Below are 18,353 nucleotides of genomic sequence, written 5' to 3'. Positions count from 1 at the left end.
TAGTTGAGAAAGGTAATTCATTCAAGGATGGAAAAATCTTATTAATGTAATTAAACAAAGAACTTAAACCATTAATAGATTTTAAATTTCAACATTTCATTTTATATGACACTACACCAAGATTATTTTTATACATATCAATTTTATGATGGTGACATAGTTTACATGAATAATGATAACGTGTATATTATAGGAAATAGAGATGTCAAAATTGGATGAAAATGACATCCTCATTTCACCTGCTGCACCATCAGTGGCTTATAAGATAGGTATGCCACTTCCAGCAGCATATATTATGAATTATTGAGGCTACTTTCATGGTTACTTCATGCCCAATGGGCAATGTTGTTTGCAGGTGAAAAGACAAATGATCCTCTGGCAATACATGATCCGTTGGTCAATCCTTTCTGAAAAACTAGAACCTTGCAATATTTTTCATCACTGTCATTCATTTTCCATTCTCACAAGTGTTGGCAAGTTTTTCTTGCTTTCCTGGTTCATGCCCATGGGCTATGTCCGTTGCTATCTTGTCATGAAATGCTTATTATCCTCATGGATGATGTTATATGGTTTTTGTCGACTCTGACAGTTGCATGTGGAATGCGTCTTGAATGGTTTCTTGTCTATTTTTTGTTCTCATCCTTCCTCCTTAGGATGTGCCTGTAATGACATTGGTTTGCTTAATCCACACAACTATCCTTATTGGAGGGGTGAACAGTTCCTTAAAGATTAATATTTTATTTTACTTTTTGGTTGATTCACACTGCTGTTGTTTTCTGCTTGTGGTTGACCCATTCAAGCTGCACTTTTCTTATACATGTGATTGGTTTGGACAAAATCAATTTTGACCTGCTCTTAGATGTTGTACCCGTGCTTTCTTTTATTTCATTACATATTTTCTTTTCCAAGATTTTCGCATGATATGGGTCAAAAACATGTTTTTTGTTCTTTCTTCTATCTCTAAGTTCTTCCATTGAGGACCTAGTTCATCTTGCTGATCATGGTAGTCTTGCCTATGTCAGTCAATTCCTTTCAATAACATATTGCAATTTCTAGGCAACCTCATTGTAGTTTTCATTGCTTCGTACCTCACAGGGCACCTGAACTTCTATTGGGAGCAAAGCAATATTCAACAGCTATTGACATGTGGTCACTAGGTTGTATAATGGCAGAACTTTTAGCAAAGGAACTGTTATTCAATGGGAAAACTGAATTTGATCAGCTTGACAAGGTTTCTACTCTGCACAAGTTCTTCTCATGCCTATTATTAGCTGCACTGTTTTATTCAGTTATTGTGGTTTTACTTCATTTCAGATATTCCGAACTCTGGGCACACCAAGCGCAAAGATATGGCCGGAGTTTGTTGAATTGCCTGGGGTCAAGGTCCACTTTGTAAAGCAGCAGTAAGTACTTGTTCTCCCTGTTTCTGATATTCATTCAAATTCATTAAGAGGCATACTAGATATTTAGTTGTGTTCTTATTCTCGCCACTGTTTTCCCAGGCTTCTACCTATGGGTGATGCTGGTCAGGCTTTCTAGTTTGCCTTGTTGGCAATTTTTAGTTGCGCGGATGTAGCTTATGTTTGGAGTAACCACTGACCTGTTTTTTTCAGGTATAACAAGCTGCGTGATAAGTTATTTGTTGTTTGTTATTTTGTAATGTAGCAGATAACACAATAGTGGAGGAAAAATGTGTTGACTCATTGTTGTGCACTTTGGTTTCTTTTTTGTGTTGTGATGAGTTATTTGTTGTTTGTTATTTTGTAATGCAGCGGATAACAGCAGAAGCAGCAGAAGATGGACGGGCAGTGTTATCTCAGGGTCCGCCAAGCATGACGACACCGGTGACGACGGGCGCGACCATGACTTTGTATTATCTGTGGAATCTAATGTTGTGTAACAGTTTGATTGAGTTAAACTTTAAATAGACTGTTGTTAACTGTTTTGTTGGTATTGTAGCTTTCATGATTGATTGTTTCATGAGTGAATTGAAAGAATGGATTAGTAGTTTAAATAAATATTTAAAAAAATAAAAATAATAAATTTAACCTCAATTTGTAACTGAGGCTTGAATTTAGCCTTGGTTGTTGATAACCAAGGCTGAAATTCCCATGGCTAAAGACTTTAGCCTCGGTTGTTGAGAACCGAGGTTAAAAATAGATTTAGCTTCGGTTAGAGGCAATTGAGGCTAAAATTTAGATTTAGTCTCAGTTGAAAACAATGGAGGATAAAATTTTGATTTAGCCTCATTTCGAAAAAATTGAAGTTAAAAAGGTTTTTAGCCTCACTTGAAGAACCGAGGCTATAATAGTCATTTTAGCCTTGGTTGCTAAAACTAAGGCTAAAGCCTTTAGCCACAAGGGTTTCAACCTTGGTTTGGATAACTGAGGCAAAACTGAGGTTAAAGGCTTTAGCCTCAGTTTTTAATCTTTTTAGCCTCAATTTTGAACCGTGGCTAAAACCTCCTTTTCTTGTAGTGGAAGAACTTCTAGAACCACTCGTTGCTTTCGACCCAAGACTCTCAGGGAGGCGGATTGCGTCTAATTCCGCCCATCTCAGCAGCTTTGAGTGGCCACCGTGATGTATGGCTCTTATCCACACCGTTCATCCATCTTTTTTCGTATCATTTTAGAGTACAAAACATAAAATAAACCAAATCCAAGGTTCAAGTGGACTACACAATGGGGATTAAACTCTTACCGTTGAAAGCTTCTTGGGGGCCATAGTAGTTTTGGATGGAGTTGATATTTATGTTTTCTCTCCATCCACGTCTACGTAACGTTATGAATAAGTTGGATGGCAAATAAACATCACGGTGGACCCTAGAAAAGCTTCAACGATGAGAATCATTATCACCACTGCTTCCTATGGTGTGGTCCACTTGAGCCTTGGATCTGCCTAATTATTTGTTTTATCCCCTAAAATGATACGAAAAAATGGATGGACATGTGGATAAGACCCGTACATCACGGTCGCCACTCAAAATTTATTCCCATTGCCAGCTGGAGACGGGCGGGGTAGGACGCGGGATCGCGTCCGACCCGTAGAAGCTCAATACGTAATAGATGCAGATTTCCTGAAACGCCACCATGTGAGAGCCGGACGGGGTTTGGCTAGTGACACGGCCACCAGCAGGGAGGATAGTGGTCAGTGCTATGTGGAGCCCACCATGATGTATGTGTTTTATCCACCCCGTCCAACCATTTTGAAAGATAATTTTAGGGTTTGATCTCAAAAATAAGGTAGATCTAAATCTCAGGTAGACCACGCCATAGGAAAACAGTAGTGATTGAATGTCCACCATTAAAACCTCCTAAGGCCCACTGTAATGGTTGTTTGACATCTAACCTTTTAATTATGTCATAGAGAGTTGGATGAAGGGAAAACATTATATATCAGCTTGATCCAAAACTTTTGTGGCCGCCACAAATTTTTTAATGATGGGCATTCAATCAATGCTTTGCGGTCCATTTGAGATTTGGATCAACCTCAGTTTTGGGTTCATGCCCTAAAATGATCTGAAAAAATGAGTGGATGGCATGGATGAAACACATATATTATGGTGGGGCTCACAGAGCACCGACTACTAGCCATTGGTTAGTGGCAGGGGGAGTAGGCCATCCCTTTCCAACGTGTGAGCCACTGTGATGTATGTTTTTTATATCAATGCCATCAATCAAAATTTCCAGCTCATTTCAGGGCATGAGCCAAAAAAGAAGCAATCCAAGTGGACCATACCAAGGAAACATTGGGAATTATGACACCAACCATTGAAACCTTCCTATGACCTGCCGTGATGCCGGTGCTAATTTGCCATCCAACCTGTTCACACCGTACATAGAGCTGGACAAGGGAAGCATAAATATCAGCTTGATCTAAAACTTTTGTGGCTGCCTAGAAGTTTTTAATGGTGGGGTGTTCAATCTCCATCATTTCTTGTAGGGTGGTTTCCTGTATTGTGGTCCACTTGAGCGTTGGATCTGCTTCAATTTTGGGCTCATGCCCTAAAATAAGCTGGCAAAATGGATGAATGACATTAATGCAAAATACATACATGACGGTGGACCGCACAGCTCTGCCTATGCCTATGAGAGCAAGGATCACACCAATTCAAAGCATAAGCTAGGAACGAGCCCCAAAGATCACGAGTAGTCTGTGGTGGACTAAACACCTACCATTCAACATAAGCAATATTCCAGCACCAAAACTAGCCTTCAGGTCACCCATCACCGCATGGAGTTTCAATCAAATTAGTGGTCAAAATAGCTGATAATGGACGGCAATGTGCAAGCCTTGATTTTTCCTAGCCCAGGCTTGGTCCATTGCCAGCTTTAATCCTTCCATTCAACATCAATATCTTCATCTTACTAATAAAAATGTTCAATTACATTTTTCCTTTTCATTAAATGGTTTGTATACATATTGTAGAATTGGATGGACATTTCCATATCTTAGCAGTGAGACTGACGCAACCACCTAATAAAAGCCAAAACAAAGAAACCAATGTCCTGTTTAAATCAACCACACATTCAAGAAGACAAGCTTTTCATTCATCTTAGATATGACGGTAGAGATGGTGCCAGAAAATCATAGCCCGAATCCAGTTGCACATGGTGAGCATGCCCTCGATCTACTCTTCATCATATATGGAAAGAAATCAAGTCTACAAAAAAGGAAGGAAAAAAAAAAAAACAATGCCCTATTTTCTCCTTACCCACTGAAAAGTAAGTCTATGGACAGAACCAATACCCCATCTCCTTCTGTTTGAAAAGTATGCCCTCATCTGCACCCCATGGATGAAACAATTGATGCCATAAAAAATGTTTTCTCCACTTGGGATGGTAAAACGGTCCAAATAAAAGTTTGATGGGATGATCCCAACCATTTGATTAGCATGGGAAATTGAAGTTCGATGGGTGAAACTGTCTAATAGATATTGGCTATTAAAATATGTTAAATTAAATATTTGCACCGTCATATTGTCAAATTAAAATGGTTAAAAAGGAAGATTAGAAAATCTAGAAAAATAAATAAATCAATTTTAACCTTTGTTAATTTATTTGTCTTAATTATATTTAATTTTGTCCCACGTTAGAAAGTTGTTAAGAAAAATAACACCACAAGAAATTGGCTTCTTACCGACGAACTTATTTCCGATGAAATTAATTTCGTCGGTAAACATGACTTTCCTCGATGAGATCATATTTCGTCGGCAAAAGATTTCCGCCACGACCAAATATGTTCCCGCCACTATTTACAATGACGGCCTGGAAACTTTTCCCGACAACATTATGTATCGTCGGTGAAAACTATTTTCCCGACGATTATTTCATTGGTAAATGTAATTTTTCATGACGAATCAAATAGTTCGTCTGCAAAAGATCTCTTGGTGTCCTTTCCGATGATGGAGAGGCTATTTTTACCGATGTTATACAATATCGTCAGTAAAGGAACTTCTTACTGATGAAAAAAATCGTCGATAAAGGAGCTTTTTACCGAAGAAATAGATACATTGTCGGACAAAATGAACGGTGGACATATTATTTCACTTTGTGTGGCTGATCATGGATGTTGAGTTGTAATTTTTGTTTTTGATGTAGCTAATAAGTATATTTAAAAACATATGTACGGAGTGGATAGGGCTGATAGAGCATGGGTGGGCCCAAATATTTTTGAATCCTTTTACCGACTAATTGTGAAAACTATCACCAGCAAAAACTTTTGTCGGTAATAATGTTATGTTTTAAGTCAAAAATATTTTTTACCCTTCCCTCTTCTTACCTTACTACCCTCTCCCACCCAAACAAGCGTTGCTGCCTGCCCGACGTCCCTATTCCGGTCATCCTAAACCCTAACTCGTTGCTGCCTGCCCGATGCCCGATTATCTCCCTCTCCATCTCTCCTCTCAAATCTCTCTTACATTGGTCGAATAGGTAATCTATATATTTTTTCTCTCATCGATTTCTTCTCTTTCACTTTTTTCCTAATTCCACTTTCTACCGATTCGAACTATTTTGTATAGATTACAATCATTGGATGGATGTCTATTGTGCATTTTTCTATTTTTGTCTTCGATTTGATGATCGATGGAAGATTCTAGGGCTCAGATGATATTCTATTTCATTCTTATGATTCCGGTCTTTTTGAAATGAGGGTAAATCAATTTTCGTTTGGATGCCTGTAAATGGTTTATGTGGTAATCAATCATTTACAACATGTCCTGTTTTGGCTGCAAGGTGTAAATGATTGTCTGTCTTTGGATAGCCTATAAATTCTTTAAGTCCTGTAAATGGAGAGCCAATCTTTTCATTTGGAGAGCCTGTAAATGAAATCTGACCTTTTTGCCTATAAATGAAATGGGGCTAAATGTTGTACCCACAACACATGTCAAAAGTTTTTACGAAATTCCATCTTAGGAGAGCATTTTGGTATATATGAGTGTGCCCAGGAATACACACACATTAGTGGCATCCCCTCCCATGTTTGGTGTTGATGGATTTTTAGCCTCTGTTGAATAGGGATGGAGCAACTGGAAGGGGCTTTCAGGAGCCCATGTAACACAATGCTTGGTTGGGCCCATCACAATGTCCTTATAACATCCATTCCATCCATCAGTCTCTTCAGCTCATATTTATCCCATGCACGGGGTAGATCTAAAACTCAGGTGGGCCCCACCACAAGAAACAACAGATATTAAATGCTTGGGGCTGGCGGAAGTTTTGGATCTTGCTGATATCTCGTTTTCCCTTCATCCTGGTGGAAATCACCTTGTGAATGGGCCAGATGACATATAAACATCACGGTGGACCCCACATCATGGATGGCATATAAACATCATGGTCGGCTCATCACATTTCTTTTTTGTTATTTCATAGCTCAACAGAGCAATCTGCTTGGCTGCCATTTTCGAAAATGATCCATGCCTTGTTCTACCTTTAAAATAAGGAAAAATCCCCTTATGCTTTGTTGCATGTAGATGTTTGCTAGAATACTTGGGTGTATTTTAACTAGAGTTGTTCACGAGTTGAACTAGCTCGAATAACTCGCTCAACTCAGCTTAAGTTAGCTCCGATTGACTTGGCTTGAATAGCTGAGTCTAGCCTAGTTAAGCTGAAATCCTGTAGCTCGAGTTGAGTTCGAGCTGAGTTCGACCATGGGCCATTTTAACTCGACTCGACTCGAAACTCAAACTCGAGCTCAACTCGGCTCATTAGAAATAGGTTTTTATATTTTTTTAAATATTATATATATATATATATATATATATATATATATATATATCTAAAGTAAAACCCTACCCCACTCCACCCACATGGCTGCCTCCCTTTCCCTTTCCCCCTTTTCTTCTCTTTCCATATCTCTACCCCACGATCCCCACCCAGCCCGCTACCCCTACTCGCCGCCCGCTCGCCTGACCAACATCAATTAGAGGTGGGCCACCACCACCTACGGCCTACGACTGCCCGAGGCCCTGAATGCTGCCCGAACGTCTGCCAGATCTCGCCCAACAAGGTGAGTGGTTCTTCTTCTTCTTCTTATTCTTTTTTCTTCTTTCTTGATTCCGTTGGAGAATGGGGTCCGCCTGATGAGTGGCTTGGATCTCGAATCGGGTTCCATGATGGCCCGCCTGATGCCCCACCTAGCCATATTGCATTGATCAACCAACCATCCAACAGATGGCCTCTTTCTGTTGTAACTGTCCATTTTGAAACCACCTATTGGATAGCTTATGGATAGGCTTTCCCATTGAGGGTAGGATCCTCCTGAAGGACTGACAGTTCTGACTACTGGACCTTTTTATTCAAACTTATTTGTATCATCCGTTCTACAAGCTGATTGCATGTTTATGATCATGGAAATCAATCCAATGTTAGCTTTGTAGCCCATTATGAGTATGTTGGATGAAATGGATGATTCATCCAATCCATCCACCTTTCATCGGCCTCACCATGCCAAAATCACACTGATTAATCTGACCATCCGACAGATGCTTTTTTTTTTTGTCATAAACATTCATTTTCCAATGTACCAATAGGACAGTTGGGATTTCTAATAGGGTGGGGGTCCACCTACGGACTTCCAGGTTTGATTACTGGATATTTTATAATTTATATTCCATTTTATCTGCATCATCCATTTTAGAAGTCATTCATCAAATGTTTAGGAATCAATGTGATGTCGGCTCAATGACCCATTTCAAAAGAAGGGAGTATTGGACCAAATGGACAATCCAATAAATGGTCAAACTGTCCAAGTGTCCAATACAACTATTTGCATGTCCAGTACATACTAATCGCATACAATTATCTCCGTAAAACAACTCCCTTGATTTGTATCACAAAAAGCCCCAACATGTTGCATAAATAAGATACTCCTACACCCATCATCCAATTTAGGGCCCAAAAATATTACTACTCATGTCTCTGGGCCAAGGATCATATGTTCCTCATTTAAACCAAAAGTTATAGGCCTGCTCGATCAGTTACTTCCATAACAGTATGCATTCCTTACTTGTTGGACAGTAAGCTCCGTCTTGAACTTATTCCTGTTTGCATCATAGTTCTCTTTAATTGCCTTCTTAAAAACATCTTCTGGCAATGGAATGCAATCCTTATGAACCTTGAAACACACCTTTTTCATGTACAATAATTTGAACCTATAGATAGGACCTACCAATTTCCTATGCCAGACATGTGGGCAATTTATGGATAAACAATTGAGACCTACCAACTTCCTGTGTAATTCCTGTTGAAGTAACTAATAAGAAGCAATATGAATATCCTTATCTAAAACTGTTGTAGCTCTGAAATATGCTTTATTTCTAAATGATGTGCAACAAACAAAGTCTTCAAATGAGCCATCCACCAATATTTGAGATTATGGATCCCAAGTGTACTCCCCAACTTCTAGAAAATTGAAAATCCAATGTAAATTATGTGGGGCCAGATTTGTTAACAAAATAGATCGGCTTAGACTAAACTTATCAGGTCAGGGGGAGATGTAAAACCATGTCCCAAAGCATCAGAGGAGATACGATTTTTATACTAGGCTCTTATAGACTCCAACAAGAAGCCTTTTACTCCCTCCCCCCACACCAAATCCAACTAGCCATAAGATATATAATGAAGATTCTAAAATAGAGAGAGAGAAGTGAATAAGTAGGAAAAAGGAAGAAGAGAATACAACTAGATTAAGAAGACTAGAAGAAGAACAATTACAATTAGCCTTGAGTAAGGAAGAGGCAGATGCATCAAGATATCAATGATGTACTCCTCGACAACATGACATAGAAGCAAGACCGAGCTCGACAAGCAAGAAGCCATTAAAGTTTATTTCCAAACTCACCTCATTCTATAAGAACTTGGGTATTCTGTATAGGTTAACTCATAAAAAAAGTTTGAAAAAATTAGTTGAATCTATACAAGAGCATGGTGAAATAGTCTACCCACCTTCTGATTCAGGGGAGGTTAATGATCATATTGGAGAGGATAGTACCACTAGCCCGAGTTTGGATGACGAAAATTATGGATCTGACCTATAGTAGGAAAATTAACTTTGATGTATTAAGTTTTTTAGTTATAATCTTATAAGCTTGTAGAGTTGCAGTTGTAGACTTGTAGTTATACTCGTATAGACTTAACTTTCCTACTAAATTGTTGTGAATTAACTAAAATGTTATATGTTAATGATCATATGCATTATTTTCTTATTTGTTTTTAAACATTATCTTCTTGTAGAATTGTACTCATATGGATAAATTGTTTCTTATATATTTTGATAATTGTTCTTTACATATTGTCATGTTGATGCTTATGATTATTTGTGATATGATATTGTTAATTAATATTTAGGCCACCTAGTGGTTCAGCAATATACCCCTCATTTAGGAATTTATACTGAACAAGTACAATCATTCCACTAAAAATATTTGTTCTTTATGAATTCCTAAATTGTCCCATTTTGGACAGTTCGGTACCATACCATGTATTTAAGTTGTCATCATTCAATTTACATGTGGTTGGAATTTCGATAGTGTTTCCCTATATTTTCTCCGGATATGTGATTATTTACTAGTTAGTTTCCACTACATGTGTAAGGAATTACATGTGAGTGTGGCAACTAATTAATATTGAATTTTACATATATCTAGAGAATATAGGGAGGTGGTGCCGAAATTTTGGCTCGCAAGTAACTTGTATGGTGATAGTACATGGTATGTTATCGAATGGGATAAAGACAATCAGCACCTCTAGATACAGACAAATAGGAATAAGATATTTAGAAACAATTAGTAAAAAAATTGAAACAATTATGGATAATTATGGATAACTTCTTCGCTTTTCTCATTATTGTGCATTGTATATAGTTAGCTTAATATGTATTACATTTTTTTCTTAAATTATTATTGTGACTTGTTAGTTTATAGTTGTGACTTATGAGGCAGTTTTTTCTCACAAGTCAGGCAGTTTTACTCCTCGGTGGGCCACAATACGCAAAGTGAACTGATAATCAAATGGATGCTTTTTATTCATCCATTTGTATATGTTCTATATGCTTTCTATCCATCCGGGTATGACCCACCTTATGAAGCATACCTGGATGTGTGTCAGAGCTATTCGGATGTTAAGCGTGGTCCTTGGAAGGTCGAAACCGCTGTTATGACCATGATGAAACTATCCATTTCCTATGGACAATAATATGACTGGCCTGGTCATTTGGACAGGCTCGTGTTTATGTATTAGCTTGAAATTGATGGAGCTAACCCGAATGTGCGTTAGAGCTATCTGGATGTTGAGCGGGGGTCCCTGGAAGGTGGGAACTGCTGATATTTATTTTTTCCCTTCATCAATGTCTGTGTGATCTTGTGAACAGCTTGGATGATAAATAAACATCACTGCAGGCCCCAGAAAGGTTTCAATGATGGAAATTATTATATCCACCTAAGTTTTGGATATGATTCAATTTTGGTTTCAACCCCTGAAATGATCTAAAAGCAGATGGATGGTGTATATAAACTACATATATTTACAATGGGCCCAACTGAGAATACTGAGTAACTCAGGACGCAATACTATTTTAGGCGTAACTAGCTTAGTGGGTTAGGCCTTGACTGTGGGACCCAACTTGATCTATGTGTTGTACATCTATGTTGTCCATCTGCATTTGCAGCAGCACATTTTAGAGGATGTCCCAAATTGAGGCACATCCAAGGATCAAGTGTGGATCACACCACAGGAAAACAATCGTGATTGAATGCCCAACGTTAAAAACTTCATCGGGCCCACTATAATGTTTATTTCACGTCAAGCATGTTGATAAGGTCAAATAGATCCCTAACCTAAACCTAAATCTAAACCTAAACCCGATCCCCAACTCGAACCCGAACTCGAATTCCTAAACCCAAACCTAAACCGAAACTCAAATCCCTAAACCTAAACCTACACCTAAACCTAAACCTATAACCCTAACCTAAACCTAAACCTAAACTCGAAAACTTAAACCTAAACCTAAACTCGAAAACTTAAACCTAAATCGGATCCCAAACCCGAACCCGAACCCGAATTCCTAAACCTAAACCTAAACCGAAACTCAAATCCCTAAACCTAAACCTACACCTAATCCTAATCTCAACTCCCTAACCTAAACCTAAACCTAAACTTGAAAACCTAAACCTAGACCCGATCCCGGACTTGAATCCGAATTCGAATCCTTAAACCCTAAGCCTAAACTTAAACCTAAACCTATTCTCAAATACCTAAACCTAAACCTACACCTAAACCTAAACCTAAACTCGATCCCAAACCCGAACCTGCACCCGAATTCCTAAACTTAATCTCAAATTCTTAAACCTAAACCTACACCTAAACCTAAAGCTATAACCCTAACCTAAACCTAAACCTATTCTCAAATCCCTAAACCTAAACCTAAACCTAAACCTATAACCTTAACCTAAATCTAAACCTAAACTTAATTCACTTAACTTAAACCTACACCTAAACCCAAACTTATAACCCTAACCTAAACCTAAACCTAAACTTGAAAACCTAAACCTAAACTCGATCCTGAACCCAAAACCGAACCCGAATTCTTAAACCTAAATTTAAACCTAAACCTAAACCTACACCTAATCCTAAACCTATAACCTTAACCTAAACCTAAACCTAAACTTGAAAACCTAATCCTAAACCCAATCCCGAAACCGAAACCGAACCTGAATCCCTAAACCTAAACTTAAACCTAAACCTAAACCTACACCTAATCCGAAACCTATAACCCTAACCTAATCTTAAACCTATTTTCGTAAACTGACTCTAATCTTTCATTGTAGAGATGGATAAGAGTTAGATGCGAGCTAAGAACAGGTTTGGCCTAGAGTATAAATAAGGAGTTCAAGAGTTCATGGAATTTACACAATATTGAGCAGATTCAAGCAATAGAATTAGGTGTTCATGTTGAAAATGCAAGAACATGGTTCATAAGACTTTAGACAAAGTAGAAGATGAATTGTTCATAGTTGGGATTAACCAGGGTTACACTTGGTGGATCCATCACGGTGAAAAGTTCCACCAAATAGTTGAGGCCACTGAAGTCCTTGCTGACCCAATTGTGCCGAATGACGAGGATGAAGACGTTGATGAAATGCAAGATATTATAGGGGATGTGTTCAAGGGAACAATTGTAGATACTGATTTTGCAGCGACAAGTAGTATCCAAGATATTCCTCTTATGGGTGATGTCGAATCAGAAAAGTTTAGTAGGTTGTTGAGGGATGTGTAACATCTACTTTATCTGGGGTGTGAGAACTTCTCCAAGTTAAATTTTCTTACATGGTTACTTCATTTGAAGATAATAAATCATTGGAGTAACAAATCGTTCGACATGTTACTTGACTTGTTAAAAGAAGCATTACCGAATGGTGAGACAATGCCTAAGTCTCATTATGAGGTAAAATCCTTGATGCGAGACTTGGACTTTGGTTACATCTTCATACATGCATGTATAAATGATTGTGTATTATATTGGAAAGAGCATGAATATGTTGAAGAGTGTCCAGAATGTGGAGAGTCTAAGTGGAAGTATGACGAAGCCAAACGTAAGAAAATCCAACAAAAGGTGTTAAGGTACTTCCCATTGAAACCCAGATTGCAAAGATTGTTTATGTCTCGCAAGATGGCTGAAGATATGAGGTAGTATAAGGAGAAACACGTTCATGATGATAGTATATTGAGGCACCCTGCGGACTTTGAAGGCTGAAAAAATTTTGACAAGCAATATGACTAGTTTGCTGAAGATTCTCGTAATGTTCGACTAGGTCTTGCAAGTGATGGTTTTAATCTATTTGGTAATATGAGTAGCTCGTGCAGTATGTGGCCAGTGGTACTTATGTCATATAATTTACCTCCTTAGTTGTATATGAAGGAGTCATTTTTCATGATGTCATTGCTTATTCCTGGACCTAGGTCACCCAGGAATGACATTGATGTGTATTTATAATCGTTAGTAGATGAGTTAAATGAGTTGTGGAGACAAGGTGTACGGACGTATGACACAGTTGCAGGATAGACATTTCAATTGCATGCAGCGGTCTTGTGGACAATAAATGACTTTCTAGCATATGAGAATTTGTCTGGGTGGAGCACAAAGGAAAAGTTGGCTTATCATACATGTAATATTAAGACTTGTTCATTGTTATTGAAGCGTGGTGAAAAAACATGTTATATGGGCCTTCATCGCTTTCTTCCGAGCGATTATAGTTGGCATAGGAAGACGATGATCTTTGATGGTAAACATGACCATAAGCTACCACCGAAAGAGCTATCTGGAGAAGATGTGATACAACAACTGAGTAACATTGGAGAAGTTAGATTTGGTAAGGCACCGCACTTGAAAAAGAGGAAACGTACAGTATTGGAGTATAACTAGAGGAAGAAGAGCATTTTTTAAAGTTGTCTTAATGGAGTGATCTGAAATTGCAACATTACTTGGATGTCATGCATATTGAGAAGAATATATATGACAATGTCTTCGAAACATTAATGAACATAGAGAAGAAAATAAAAGATAATTTTAAGGCTCGATTGAATCTACAAGCAATGAGTTTAAGGGAAGAGTTGCACTTGCAACCACATGTAAATTCATATACTATACTAGTAGCCTGCTATACATTGACAAAACTAGAGAAAAAATGTTTATGTGAATGGTTGAGATCGGTGAAGTTTTTCGATGGGTATGTGTCAAATATCTCTCGGCACATAAACATTATGGACTGTAAGTTAACAGGAATGAAAAGTCATGAATGTCGCGTCCTTTTGCAACATCTACTACCGGTTGTGATTCATGGATTCCTAAGCAAGGATATCAGTGCAGTGTTGATTGAGTTGGGGATATTATTTAAGTATTTGTGTTCAAAATCGTTGAATGTAGAGGTTATTAAACGACTGAAGTCGGACAATGTCATAATCCTTTGCAAACTTGAAAGAATATTTTCACCTGCGTTTTTCGATATCATGGTACACCTAGCGATTCACTTACCACACGAGGTGAATCTTGCAACCCAATACAATATCGTTGGATGTATCCGATCGAAAGGTGGTAGAACCTATTAAAAATTTTTATTCATTCCATAAACTACATATATTCATGTTTTCATATGTATAACATAGTGGTTTGTGTACAGATACTTTCACACACTAAAATGATTTGTAAGGAATAAGGCATATCCAGAGAGATCTATTGCTGAGGTGTACATTGATAATGAGTGCCTGATATTTTGCTCTATGTATCTTCATGGCATAGAGAATAGATTCAACCAAGAAGATCGGAATGCCGACGAAGGGAAGGAGCATGAACAAGGACTCATATCAATATTCGCAAATAACATCCATCCTTTAGGATCCCCGAAGTTTCAGGATATGGACATTGGGGATCAAGCAAAGGCGCGGTGGTATGTGTTGCATAATTGTGAAGAAATAGAGTCGTACTTAGAGTAAGTCTTCCCTCGATAATTGTATCTCTACATATGATGATCTTAATGTTTCTTGCTGATGACGTACCAATTATGTGTAGCAAACATATCGAGAAGATGAAGTCCCAATACCCTACAAATTATGATCGAATGCATCAGGATCGGTTTTTAGAATGGTTCGCAAAATATGTAAGATTTCACCTTGTATCTCACCATACTTAGAATTTTGTTGTATTGCATAATATTTAAACCTAAGAAAATTTCTAAATAATTACATTCTGTACATGATAATAGATGAAGACATTGCGCGCTAGTAACTCTATAGATGCATATAATGCACTCTACTTACTAACGTGTGGCCCTGATAGACGTGTATGTAGATATACAAGTTGTATTGTAAACGGGATTCGGTTCCACACTGAAGAGCATGAGAAGTATAGGACCACACAAAATAGTGGGGTGGTTGTGATGGGAACGCATGAGGAGGTAAAAATTGACTTTTATGGCATTTTGACAGATATTATTGAGCTGAGTTATTGTATGAGAAAAAGGGTGTACTTATTTAAAAGTGATTGGTGGGACATTGAAAATAAGAAGTTAGGAATACAGACTGACGACTACTTTATGAGCGTAAATTTATCTTGAAAGTGGTTTAAGGATGATCCATTTGTCATCGTCAACCAAGTCGAACAAGTATTTTACCTCGTTGATACCAAGTTAGGTGGCTCTTGGCACGTGGTGTAAAAAATAAAACCCAAGAACATATTTGACGTTCCTGAATCAAACATTGAAGATAGCGAGGACGGGGGAAATGAAACGTCTAGGGTTGAACAAGCATATCAAGAAGACATGCCATCTAGGGATAGAGGGACTGATCCAAATGTTGATATTGATGTGGTGCAATTAGATAGAGATGATGTGCCACCTGATCATGTTGATGACTCAATAATATGTGACATTGTTAGAGATGATTGTGGTTTTATTAATGACAATGTTGCAGACAATGAAGAGAAAATACTAATCAGCGATAGTAATGGTGAAGAAGAAATAGTCCTAAGCGATAGTGATACAGATGATGATTATTAAATATACACATGATTTACATGTCATTTTTCAATTTGAATAATTTGATAATTACATGTATACATGTTTTACAAGTCATGATTTATTCCTTTAATTGACTTGTTTATAATCCACATTTACAGTTGAATCAATTTCTGATCATGTCCTCCTCAAACCGGAGCGTAGCGGAAGCACGCAGTATACTTCATCAACTGATGCGGATGGACTTTTCGGTCCTATCTTCTTTTGGTAGAGCCAAAGAGATACTCGGTCTGGTCAATAGTGTAGGGAGGAATATATCGACGATGACTTAGATGAAAGATTATACAATCTTAAAGAAATTCCGAACCTGATGGAGGAATATAACCGTGAAAAACTTCGTATGAAAGATGTGATTTTGTCACTTGCACATCTGAATGGAGTCCTAAGAGACCAAATTTCTCTTATTGTAACTGGCATGTTAGCTGTAACAATGTCGAGTGCTTCACATATCTTAACATATACTTCTGCAGCATACGATAACTTATGAAGGGAGTACTTGGATAGTTGATTCGAAGTTGTTTCGTATTACAATGAAATACATGTATTTAATATAGAATGACGGTGTGTAATAGAATTTTTAAATTTTACTAGAATGTTTACAGTTTTATTATATTCTGCTTACATTATAGTGTAATGGTCAAATCATATTTTAATCATCTCTCTAAGCATAAGTACAAATTCATTCTACTATCAACACTACTTGTATAATGTTTTAGTATATTTCACTTTCACTGTAAAGTTTAATGTATTTATTATATTTATGTTCATACACTTGTACTGACATTGTTTAAATTTATAAGTTTGTAATTCGCACATATTCAGTCATGGCACCAGGTGGAAGATCAAGTCATTCGTGCACTGGATCTACCCATTCCACCCGTGATGCGACGGAGACAACATCGACGTCGCATACTGCATCATAGGCGTCCGAGCCCTCAGTTTAGCATATACTGGGCATTGCATGTAAGTTTAGACATATATTTATTTAGTGACTTCTGTTTATGTTTAGACTTACATATTTCTTTTGCGACAGCATTGTTGACCAACCGACGAGAACGTGGTCCCACAAGTGGGTTAGTTTTAGAGCGACTTACAAGTGAGGGTAGGGTGACGGTAGAGTACTCACAGGACTGCCTTAGACTTGTTGGGGATAATGTCAGGTTGTTTACATAGAAAGTCTATGTCTTATGTCGATCTTTGATCCCTGCCACTACCCCCATTGGGTAGACGTGACAGATGATGTGCAGCAGCTCATCCGTCAGCACCTTTAGGTAAATTTTAGTAAATTAAATTTTCTTTTATGAAAGTTCATTTACGGTTAAATTATTTTCTTAATAAGTTTATTACATTAATCTATTATTTATGAAACCGCAGGATAAATTTGTCTTAGATTTGAGTGTTCCTTATATTCCTCATGCCGTCGACGATACAATTAGGGAGCGGTTCAAGGACTACCGCGAAGAGTTACACCAGTGGTACAAGCAGTACAGGACCCACAATGAAGCCGTACTATCCGAACCGCCGCACGTGACTATAGACGACTGGCGAATACTCTGTTAGAGATTTTCATCTGAGATTTTTCAGGTAATATTTATATATTTACGATATCTTAAGGTAACAATTAAATTTGTAATTAATAACAATGTATTATGAATAATATGTTTAGAAGAGGAGCAAAATAAATTCTGCGAATAGGGAAAAGTTACAAGTGAACCACGTAGCTGGTTCAAAGTCATTTGTACGACATCGTGACGATATGGTAAGAAATTACTGGTGATTATTAATTTGATATATTCTTTTCATTCATTTATATTAACTCTATTGTCCTTTCAATTGTACAGAGAGATTCCGTCACCAGCCAAGAGCTTGAACCAGTAGACCTCTACAGAGGGATTCACTGTCGGTAGGCGACGGGATCTTGGGTTCATCCTAGAGCCAGCGAGAATTGGGTAAAAATCTTTGCATTGTAAAATTTAATTACATTAAATTATAATAATATCATTCGTTATAAAAATTCATATGTTTTCATTACAGGCGGCGATAGACACTATACGCAGTCAGCCCACTCCCGATGGTAATCAGTGGACTAAGCCAGATATCCTGAGCGAGGTGCTTGGCACCAATGCTGGATATATGCGTGGGCTTGGCCATGGTGCTAAGCTCATGACACCTGCTAGAGTTGCCTCCAGCTGATCCACCGATGGGGAGAGTGCCTTACGTCGAGCTGATATCACAGAGAGAGAGAGAGAGGTTCAGCAGCTACGGGTCATCGTCGATGAGATCA

General features: G+C 37.9%; 2 long non-coding RNA genes across 2 annotated transcripts; both read left to right on the top strand.

Moving 5' to 3' along the window:
- Positions 1 to 387: 387 nt before the first annotated feature.
- On the top strand, positions 388 to 1,953 carry LOC131254784 (uncharacterized). The gene is made up of 3 exons (XR_009175873.1): positions 388 to 1,231; positions 1,315 to 1,613; positions 1,773 to 1,953. It is a non-coding gene; the product is annotated as an uncharacterized LOC131254784 (long non-coding RNA).
- Positions 1,954 to 17,582: 15,629 nt separating this feature from the next.
- LOC131254786 (uncharacterized) lies at positions 17,583 to 18,047 on the top strand. Its single transcript, XR_009175875.1, has 3 exons — positions 17,583 to 17,653; positions 17,736 to 17,828; positions 17,911 to 18,047. It is a non-coding gene; the product is annotated as an uncharacterized LOC131254786 (long non-coding RNA).
- The last annotated feature ends 306 nt before the right edge of the window (positions 18,048 to 18,353 follow it).

Source organism: Magnolia sinica, chromosome 9 (genome assembly GCF_029962835.1).
Source record: "Magnolia sinica isolate HGM2019 chromosome 9, MsV1, whole genome shotgun sequence".
Classification (NCBI taxonomy): domain Eukaryota; kingdom Viridiplantae; phylum Streptophyta; class Magnoliopsida; order Magnoliales; family Magnoliaceae; genus Magnolia; species Magnolia sinica.
Note: the sequence above shows the minus strand (reverse complement) of the source record. Positions and strands in the feature narration are given on the sequence as shown.